The sequence below is a fragment of the Nycticebus coucang genome, chromosome 15 (genome assembly GCF_027406575.1).
Source record: "Nycticebus coucang isolate mNycCou1 chromosome 15, mNycCou1.pri, whole genome shotgun sequence".
NCBI classification, from domain to species: Eukaryota; Metazoa; Chordata; class Mammalia; order Primates; family Lorisidae; genus Nycticebus; species Nycticebus coucang.
The window spans coordinates 31108275-31117686 of NC_069794.1; the positions used below are offsets into that span (position 1 = coordinate 31108275).

Consider the following 9412-nt stretch of genomic DNA (forward strand, 5'->3'; position numbering starts at 1 on the left):
AGTATTAGAGTTGTGAGCTACCACACCTGGCTTCAATACTTTATTAACAAATATTCTATCAACATTCTGAAAATAAGAATACTGGTTTCTTATTTTTATATAGAGACTTCCTATGTTGCCTTAGCTCGAGTGCTGCGGCATGTACCACCATGTCTGGCTGGTTTTTCTATTTTTTGTAAAGACAGGATCTCGTTCTATTGCCTAGACTGGTCTCAAACTCCTTACTTCAAACAATTCTCCCACTTTGATCTCCCAAAACACTAGGATGCCTAATCAGGCATGAGCCACCGCACCTGGCTTTGACATCTATTTTACAAAGAAAACATAGACAACAAAATGTTGAATTGATATTTGGTATTCTGATATTTTATTAATTATCATGTAATCTAAGATAAGGGGATATTTAAGAGTAAAGAAGTCATAGCTCATGGTCTTTCTATTACCAGCTTAAAGCAAAAGCTGAAACTGAGCTGCTACACACAGACTGTGTACTGCCAATCCAGAGATCCCCATTTCAATAGAAGGCAATGTAAGTGGCACTCTCTGGATGATTCCTTGAGCCGGAGGCCTTCATAGAATGACTAATAAGATGCTTGCTTCCCAGGAAGGGTTGTAGAGCTGTTTTCTATTAAACACAGATATAAACTTGTTTTTGTTACATAGAGCAGGCCAATTTTTTCTGTACAAGGAGACAACATTAATCATTATCACCATTACCTCCACTAACGTTCATTGAGCATGTAGTGTTTGTCTGACATTATGTTAACTAGCTTACATTTTAAAATTTAATCCTTACAATAATCTTATGAGGGAAAGGAGGTTTAGAAAGATAACAAACTTGCTCCAGGTAATACAGCTGGCAATGTTCTTCTCAAACTTGGAAATAGGAACAAATCTAGTTTTCTCCATCACAGAAGCAGGTGCTTATAGTACATGCTATGCTGTGATGCTACTATGCCACATTCAACAGTTCCCATGGGCTGGTATTGAAGTTTGTACCATGGTCTTCCCGCCCAATGAGAACTTAAACCGTTGCTTTATCTGAAATTTGCCTGCTTTTATATGGCAATGTATGACGAAGATCAAACTTTAGAAATCTCCTGATAAATACAAAAAAGTCTTGTCCTTAGGTGTCAGAGTAAGATGTTCACGCCATAGATGATTCCTCGGTAATATAATTTTGGATACTTTTACACCCTTCTTTTGTTTACTCACTCTTCTTAGATGCAAACTACAGAAAGGGATTCGGGCTGACTTAAACAGAACAGCGTTTATTGCAAGTTTATTGGGCTTTCATGGGATTGGTCTTAGGGGTGGAGAACTAGGCTCAGAGACTGCTCAGAGAAGAACAGATACATTTAGTCAGAACCACAGCCAACACCAGTCCCTGGAAACAATTGGGGCAGAACCGACAGGTAGTAAGAATTTTTCTCAAGTGACATTTAGATAGTGATGTCCAGGACTTGGGACTAGGATGATGTATGTGTAGCACTTGCCTTGTGCACATAATTTAAGAAGACTGTAAAAAGTCCAGTAATCAAGAAAATATTTCAATAAAACATTTGTTGAAAGTAAAACCAAGGCAAAACTTCAGGATGAACAACATATCAAAATTTTAAATAAAGATGGTATGATGGTAAGTGATAAGAAATAGTATAAGGCATAGAATTGAGGCATAAGAGGGGTGTGTGTGTGTATTGGCAGGTTCAGTTCAAGGTAGGATGGGTTGATGTATGTATAGGACTCCCAAAGATGGAAATACTTCAAGCTCGAAATTCTGGAACTCAAGAAGTGGTAGTGGTAAAGATGTGAATTTGACTTTATGAAAGATGACATCATAGGAAAGGAAAAGACCTTCCAGAAATAAACCAGAGAAAGGAATGGAGGCTTGAGTCCTAGGGCAGCCCTCATTTAATAGGAGTGGAGGAAAGGAAGCCAGTGGGCAAGACTGAGAAGTTAGGGAAGTGGCAGGATAGCCCAGAATTTCTCCCCAGAGTCCCTGAAAGGAAGGAGACACGCAAGATTAAAAGGGAAGGAAGTAATTAAGAGCATCAGACAAACTTCAGGGAAGCCAAGCAGTCTCAAAAGCTGTCTTTTATAAGCACTTGGCACATACCAAGCACTGCATGATACACTTAAGATATATGTGTATTCTAATCCTCACATAAACTACACACAGTACATATTATCTTCATTTTCTATATGAAGAAATAAAAAATATAAAGATTTTGAGAATTAAAGAATGTGTTCAAAGTCACACAGTGGTAAGTGACAGAAGGATACACAAGTCAACTCTGTCGAAACACAAAGTTAACGTGGTCAGTGTTTCCTGACAGTCCCCCATGTACCTGTCCATTCATTGCCAGGATCATCAGCAAATCTGCAGAGAATGCAGGTGCTGAGCCCCCAGCTCTGCAGATTCTGCACATCTCAGTAAATACCTGTGAGGCTGAGGTTAAGTCACAACCTCTCTAAAGTTCAACAAGTTTATCTGTAAAATAAGGCACTTGGACCAGATGATATCTAATTTAATCATTTGTGAAAGCAGATAGTGATCTAATGAAGTGTATGTGCATTTCTTAATGCAGAAAAGGACTTTGTAATTAATTTCAGTAACAGAAATTTCATTCAAGTGAAGATGTCAAGTAGGTCGATGTCTATATGGGCAGAAAGATGAAAAACCAAGTGATTTTCTAGAAGATATATTAATCAATTGCATTAAAATGACCAATAAAACCTGAGAACTCACCATGCGATAGAATAGCATGTGTTCCAATGTTCCCTTGTTTTGCCTCACTTCCTCAAGATTTAAAGTCTCACCTTTCATCTCATCATGTTCCAAGGCTCTGGAAGTCCTGAGAATGGAGGAATAAGTTTTAGTATCATAAATTGGAGAGCAATGTCCCACAAAGACTACGTGACTGGCATGATGAGGAATTCTCTAAAACTAGGAGGAAAATTTGGATACTATGACAAAAACACTAACAGTTGTTCACTTCTTTCAGCAATTGCAATGTTCTTTCAGCTTTTCATGGTTCTTAAGCACATGATATATATGGCTGCAAAGTCTTCCATCCCTTTATGCATACCTCTTTCAAGGTTGACTTTGCATCTGTTCCCATCAAAGAGGTGATGTTTATATTTCTACTCCCAATCAGAGCATATAACATTGTTTGATTCAATGGGGCATTGATAAATGTATGTAAGAAGTAAGACGTGGCTTGGAAAGTGCTTGTTTGGGGCTTATATTGTGGCTGCTTTTGGATATCTAAATGCATAGCCATGTGAAAAAGCTGAAGCTAGCCTGCCAGATGGTAAGAAACATGTAGCAGTTAACCAGCTCCATCACTCCACATTCAACTCTCAATTGATTCACCAGTTAATTTAGATATGAGAGACCTTAGTAGAGTAATCAGTAGAATTGGTCCAGTCAACCCATAAAATTGTGAACTAAGTAAAATGGTTGTAGTTTTTAAACCACTAAGTTTTGAAGGGTTTATTATATAGTGAAAGCTACCTAATAATCTATGGAGTCAATGAAATGTCTGTATGGGCAGAAAGACAGATGAAAAATCATCTAACCATAATTCCATGCCAGCAAATTATTTTGTGTGTATCAAAAGATTGATTCTAAAGTTCATATGGAAAGGCAAAGGAACCAGAATATCCAACCTAACATTGAAGGAGAACAAAGTGGAAACCCTGATACTACTCAAAGTCAAGATGTACTGTAAGCTACAGTAATCAAGACACTGTGCTTGGGAGAAAGACAGAAATAGCTCAGTGGAACAGGATAGAAAGCCCAGAAATAGATGCACATAGATGTACTCAGTTGATCTTAGACAAAGGAGCAAAAGGAATGCAATGGAGAAAACATACTCTTTTCACCAAATGGTGCTGGAACAACTGTATGTGCAAAAGATTGAACCCAGACACAGGCCTTACAGCCTTATTAAAAGAGAACTCAAATTGATCCACATGAAAAAAGCCAACAATCCCATATATCAATGGGCAAGAGACATGAATAGAACCTTCTGTAAAGAAGACAGACGAATGGCTAACAACATATGAAAAAATGTTCATCATCTCTATATAGTAGAGAAATGCAAATCAAAACAACCCTGAGATATCATCTAACCCCAGTGAGAATGACCCACATCACAAAATCTCAAAACTGCAGAGGCTGGCGTGGATGTGGAGAGAAGGGAACACTTTTTTTTTTTCATCATTTAAGACCTTTATTAACAGGTGCTTGCAGTTTGTTGACTTTTTTGAAAAAATCAAGTTGTAAACTTTTATTACAAATTAAAAATGAAGTTCTTAAAAATCTCAACTTGACCAGATATGAAACAATTTAAAAACCTTTAAAGGCGTTATTGAGAAAAACCAGGCTTTTTTAAAAAACACGCTTGTTATTACCAAAAAAGACTTCTTTAGGTAAAAATAATAAAAACCCCATGCTGCATAGATAATGCAGATAGTTCTAGTTATCTGGTCAACGGGCAAAAAGCAAGCACTTAAGGTCTTCAGCTTCAATCTTCTGCTCATTTCTTACTGCTGGAATTTCATATTCGTTTCTTCTTGTTGGATGACTAAACCGGATGATGGTAGAGATGGTGAGCGGGCATTTACTCAGCCCCGCCCTGCTCAGCCTCGGGAGCAGACGAATTCTCAGCTGGTGGATCGGCTGCTTTTGTCTCTTTGCCATCTTGTGGTTTAGGGTTTTCTGGGCGTCTGCCTCGGTAATTGAAGTTGCGAGGGTACGTACCGACCTTGAGGCGGCTGCTGACCTTGGGTCTCATCTCCTTGATCTCTTTATCCTCTTCATTGCCGTCCTCTCTGGGCTGTCTTTGGCGAGGAGGGCCCCTGCGGAATCGTGGTCTATAACCCCAGTAAGTATTCTGTCTGACTGGTCTACCTTGTTCTCCTGCACCCTGGTTGTCAGCATCCTCCATCACTTCTCCCTGCACAGGAGGGTTGGAATACTGTGGTCAGCACCCACAGGGTCTCCACATGTAGTAAGGTGGGAACCTTCACCTGGTAGGGCCGGCGTTGTTGGGCCTGGCCTTCAGGAGCACGCTCCGATCCCCCATTCTTTCCCCCACTCTCGCTATTCTGGTAATTCTGCTGGTAATTGCGTGGAGGACCCCTGCAACGTGGATAGCGCCTATAATGGTTATGGTCTGCTGTGCATTTACTGCCTTGAACTGGAATTCCACCAGGGCCTGTAACATTTGCTGCCTCTGCACCCTTTTCTCCTTCAACAACATCAAACTCCACAGTCTCTCCATCTCCTAACTGCGAAGGCGCTTCCTGGGGTTATTCTTCTTTATGGCAGTCTGGTGTACAAATACATCTTCCTTGGTGTCATTCCTGTTGATGAAACCATATCCGTTTCTCACAGTGAACCATTTTACTGTTCCCAAAACCTTCATTGCAATGACCTTCTTGTCCCCGCACGCAGGCGCCACAGATGTGAGGCCGCCTGGGCCACCGCTCCCTGCGCCGCTGCCCGGAGTGCCGTGCTTGGTGTCCGCAGCGCTGAGGTGGGGGCAGCGGGCGGCTGTTGGGTCTCGGCCTCGCTGCTCATGCTTGCGGTGATGGTGACTGGGGCCGGCTGCGGCAGCTGCGCCTCCTCCCCATGTGTGATGGTAACTAGGCCGGCAGCGGCGGTGGGGCTGCTCAGGGCTCTCTGGGGTCCGCTCTCTGCTCCCGCTACCGATTGAACTGAGAAGGGAACACTTTTACACTGCTGATGGGACTGAAAACTAGTACAACCTTTCTGGAAGGAAGTATGGAGAAACCTCAAAGCACTCAAGCTAGACCTCCCATTTGATCCTGCAATCCCATTACTGGGCATCTACCCAGAAGGGAAAAAATCCTTTTATCATAAGGACACTTGTACTAGACTGTTTATTGCAGCTCAATTTACAATCGCCAAAACGTGGAAACAGCCTAAATGCCCACCAACCCAGGAATGGATTAACAAGCTGTGGTATATGTATACCATGGAATACTATTCAGCCATTAAAAAAAATGGAGACTTTACATCCTTCATATTAACCTGGATGGACGTGGAAGACATTATTCTTAGTAAAGCATCACAAGAATGGAGAAGCATGAATCCTATGTACTCAAATTTGATATGAAGACAATTAAGACAATTAAGGTCATGGGGGGGGAAGGGGAGAGCAGAGAGAGAAAGAAGGAGGGAGAGGTGGGGAAAGGAAGAGCAGAGAGAGGGAAGGAGGGGGGGGCCTTGGCGTGTGCCACACCTTCTGGGGCAATACACGATTGCAAGAGGGACTTTACCTAAAAAATGCAATCAGTGTAACCTGGCTTATTGTACCCTCAATGAATCCCCAACAATTAAAAAAAAAAAAAGTTAAAAAAAAACGTTAGCTCCAAATAGATCACAATCCTAAATGTGAAACACAAAAGTATAAAACTTCTGGATTATAGGATAAAATCTAGATGACCTCGGGTTTGGTGAGAACTTGATAAATACAACAACAAAGGTATGATACACGAAAGAAATAATTGATATGGGCGGCACCTGTGGCTCAGTGAGTAGGGCACCAGCCCCATATGCCGAGGGTGGCGGGTTCAAACCCAGTCCCGGCCAAACTGCAACCAAAAAATAGCCGGGCGTTGTGGCGGGCGCCTGTAGTCCCAGCTGCTCGGGAGGCTGAGGCAAGAGAATCATGTAAGCCCAAGAGTTAAGAGGTTGCTGTGAGCCATGTGACGCCATGGCACTCTACCTGAGGGCGGTACAATGAGACTCTGTCTCTACAAAAAAAAAGAAAAAAAAAAAAAGAAATAATTGATATGCTGGACTTCATTAAAATTAAAAACTTCTGCTCTGTGAAAGACACTGTTGAGAGAATGAGAAGACAAACCACAGACGTGGAGAAATACATGCTAAAGGAATATCTGATACTGGACTGTTATCCAAATATACAAGCAACTCTTAAAAAAGGGGCAAAAGATCTGAACAGACACCTCACTGAAGACGGTACATAGATGGCAAATAAGTATATGAAAAGATGCTCAACATCAGATGTCATTAGGGAACAGTAATGAAATACCACTACCCACCTGTTGGCATGGTCAAAATCCAGAACACTAACAACACCAAATGCTGACAAGGATGTGGAGCATCAGGAACTCTCATTCATTGCTTGTGGGAATGAAAAAAAGGCACAGCCACTTTGGAAAGTTTGGTAGTTTCTTACAAAATGAAAAAAACTTTTATCAAATAATCTAGTAATCATGTTCCTTGATATTCACCGAAATAAACTGAAATCTTCTGTCTATACAAAAAACCGCATATGAATTTTCATAGCAGCTTTATTCATAATTGCCAAAATTTGGAAGCAACCAATTTGGTAGATGAATGGACAAATATAGTACATCCAGAAAATGGAATATTATTCAACATGAGCTATCAAGCCATGAAAAAGTCTGGAATAATTTTAAATGAATATTAATAATTAAATGCATACTAAAGTTGAAAAGGTAGCACACTCATAGTCTCAAATATATAACATTTTGGAAAAAGCAAACTACAGAGACAGTAAAAAGCTCAGTTGTTGCAAGGTGTTAGGGGAGAGGGAGGAATAAATAGATCCCAGAGGATTTTTAGGGCAGTGAAACTAGTGTGTGATACAATAGTGGATAAAGTTCATTATACAATTTTCCAAATGCGTAGAATGTGGAACACTGTGAGTGAACCCTAAGGTAAAGTATTGGCTTTGGGTAATAATATATCAATGTAAGTTTATCAATTATAACAAACGTGCCACTCTGGGGTGGGATATTGATAGTGGGGGAGGCTGTGTGTGTTGTGGGGAGGTGGGCAGGTGGTAGATAGCAACTGTTTGTACTTTCCACTCAATTTTGCTGTGAATTTAAAACTATTGTAAAAAATAAAGTCTATATTTAAAAAGTGAAAAGAAAACTCAAACATAATAAATGCTTAATATTCAAAAGAAATGAAAAAAAAAGTGATACTTCCATTCACCTATAAATAATTGCCCAAATATCTGTGTGTAAAGATTATAAAGTCCTAAACTTAGAAGTGGTTGTATATGCAAGATAATTCTTTTTCAGCTTGAATGAAGAATCAGATTTTGGTTGATGAAATTGAGAGAAAAGCATTGCTAGTTTATTTATTGACAAATCTATTTTGTGCTTGATACTGAATGGGAAAACAGACTGGTGAATGAGGAACGATTGCTTATGTTCAAGGGGAAAAAAAGATAAAAACTGCAAAGTTTTGAGACAGAAAAGTAAACTCACTTTGGAATTTTATCCATGAGCAGTGCCGAGCAAGCCATTAGCACAAGTTCTGGGGTCAGAAGGTCCAGTTCACGTCTTTCTGTCGCTCACTTTCCCGTTGAACAAATTCCCAAAATGCCCAGGATTTCACATGTTCCCAGAAGAGTCTGAGGCTCTCCCGGCCAATTTCATTCTGAGCAATTTACTTCGAGTCCTTTTGGAATAGATGAGCACCTTGACAACTATCATATTGTAAACTCAGTTTGTTTTCAAAACCAATTCAAAGTGATTTTTTTTAATGAAAAATATGTCCTAAATGATTTTTAAAGCAGTTAAACAATTTATTTGAGGGAAGTCTGTTTTGCAGACTAGGAAAAGAAGTATTACCTGGTTTGGAAAAAGATTGCTTTCACAAATTCTTAACTGCTCATTCTCAAAGAATCATAAGATCAAATGGCACCTGGCTACTAAACTAAGCCCAAAACATGCCGCAGCCCCCCTTGGGAAAGTAAGGCATAAATGCCTTGGCTTATAGGAAGTTTGATACTATGCACAGGAAAGACTATATCATGACGCCAGCCTCAAAATAGTGTTCAAAGTGAAAGTTGCTTCAAATTCGTGAAATGAAAGGCAGTTGACATTTTAAATCATGATATAATTTGTGACAAATCTATTGGTTTGTATGACTGTTTTACCAACATAAGACACTGTTATCACATTAAATGTGCACATATGTATGTATCATATGTTATCACTTCTCGGCCTTTTGGCCAAGATCAAGTGTAGTATCATATACACATGTTACATAATATGTACTGTATTATACAAATATATTCTCTAGTGTATTTTTTTGTTATTCATTTATTGTACAAATCACCTTCTTCATGTTAAATATGGATTCCCATCTCAGTCAAGCTTCTTCAGAGTTGTGCTAAGATGATTTCAACTTGTTTTTGAAAACAAAAACAAAAATAAAAAGCAGCATGTAGCATCCCAGCAAGAGGGGTAGCTGAGCATCTCAGAAGTGTTTGGGCTAATATTCTGCCTAATGCAGTTTTCCTGTTTTCAGGTCATCATCAGCTCATCATCCTTTCAATAATGTAATATAAGTGACTAAACCCCTAGAGCTGAT

At 39.7% G+C, this 9412-nt stretch overlaps 2 pseudogenes; one reads left to right on the forward strand and one right to left on the reverse strand.

The window, feature by feature from the left end:
- Positions 1-4233: 4233 nt before the first annotated feature.
- LOC128566764 (Y-box-binding protein 1-like) lies at positions 4234-5605 on the reverse strand (annotated as a pseudogene).
- Positions 5606-9030: 3425 nt separating this feature from the next.
- Positions 9031-9131, forward strand: LOC128567157 (uncharacterized; annotated as a pseudogene).
- Positions 9132-9412: the final 281 nt, after the last annotated feature.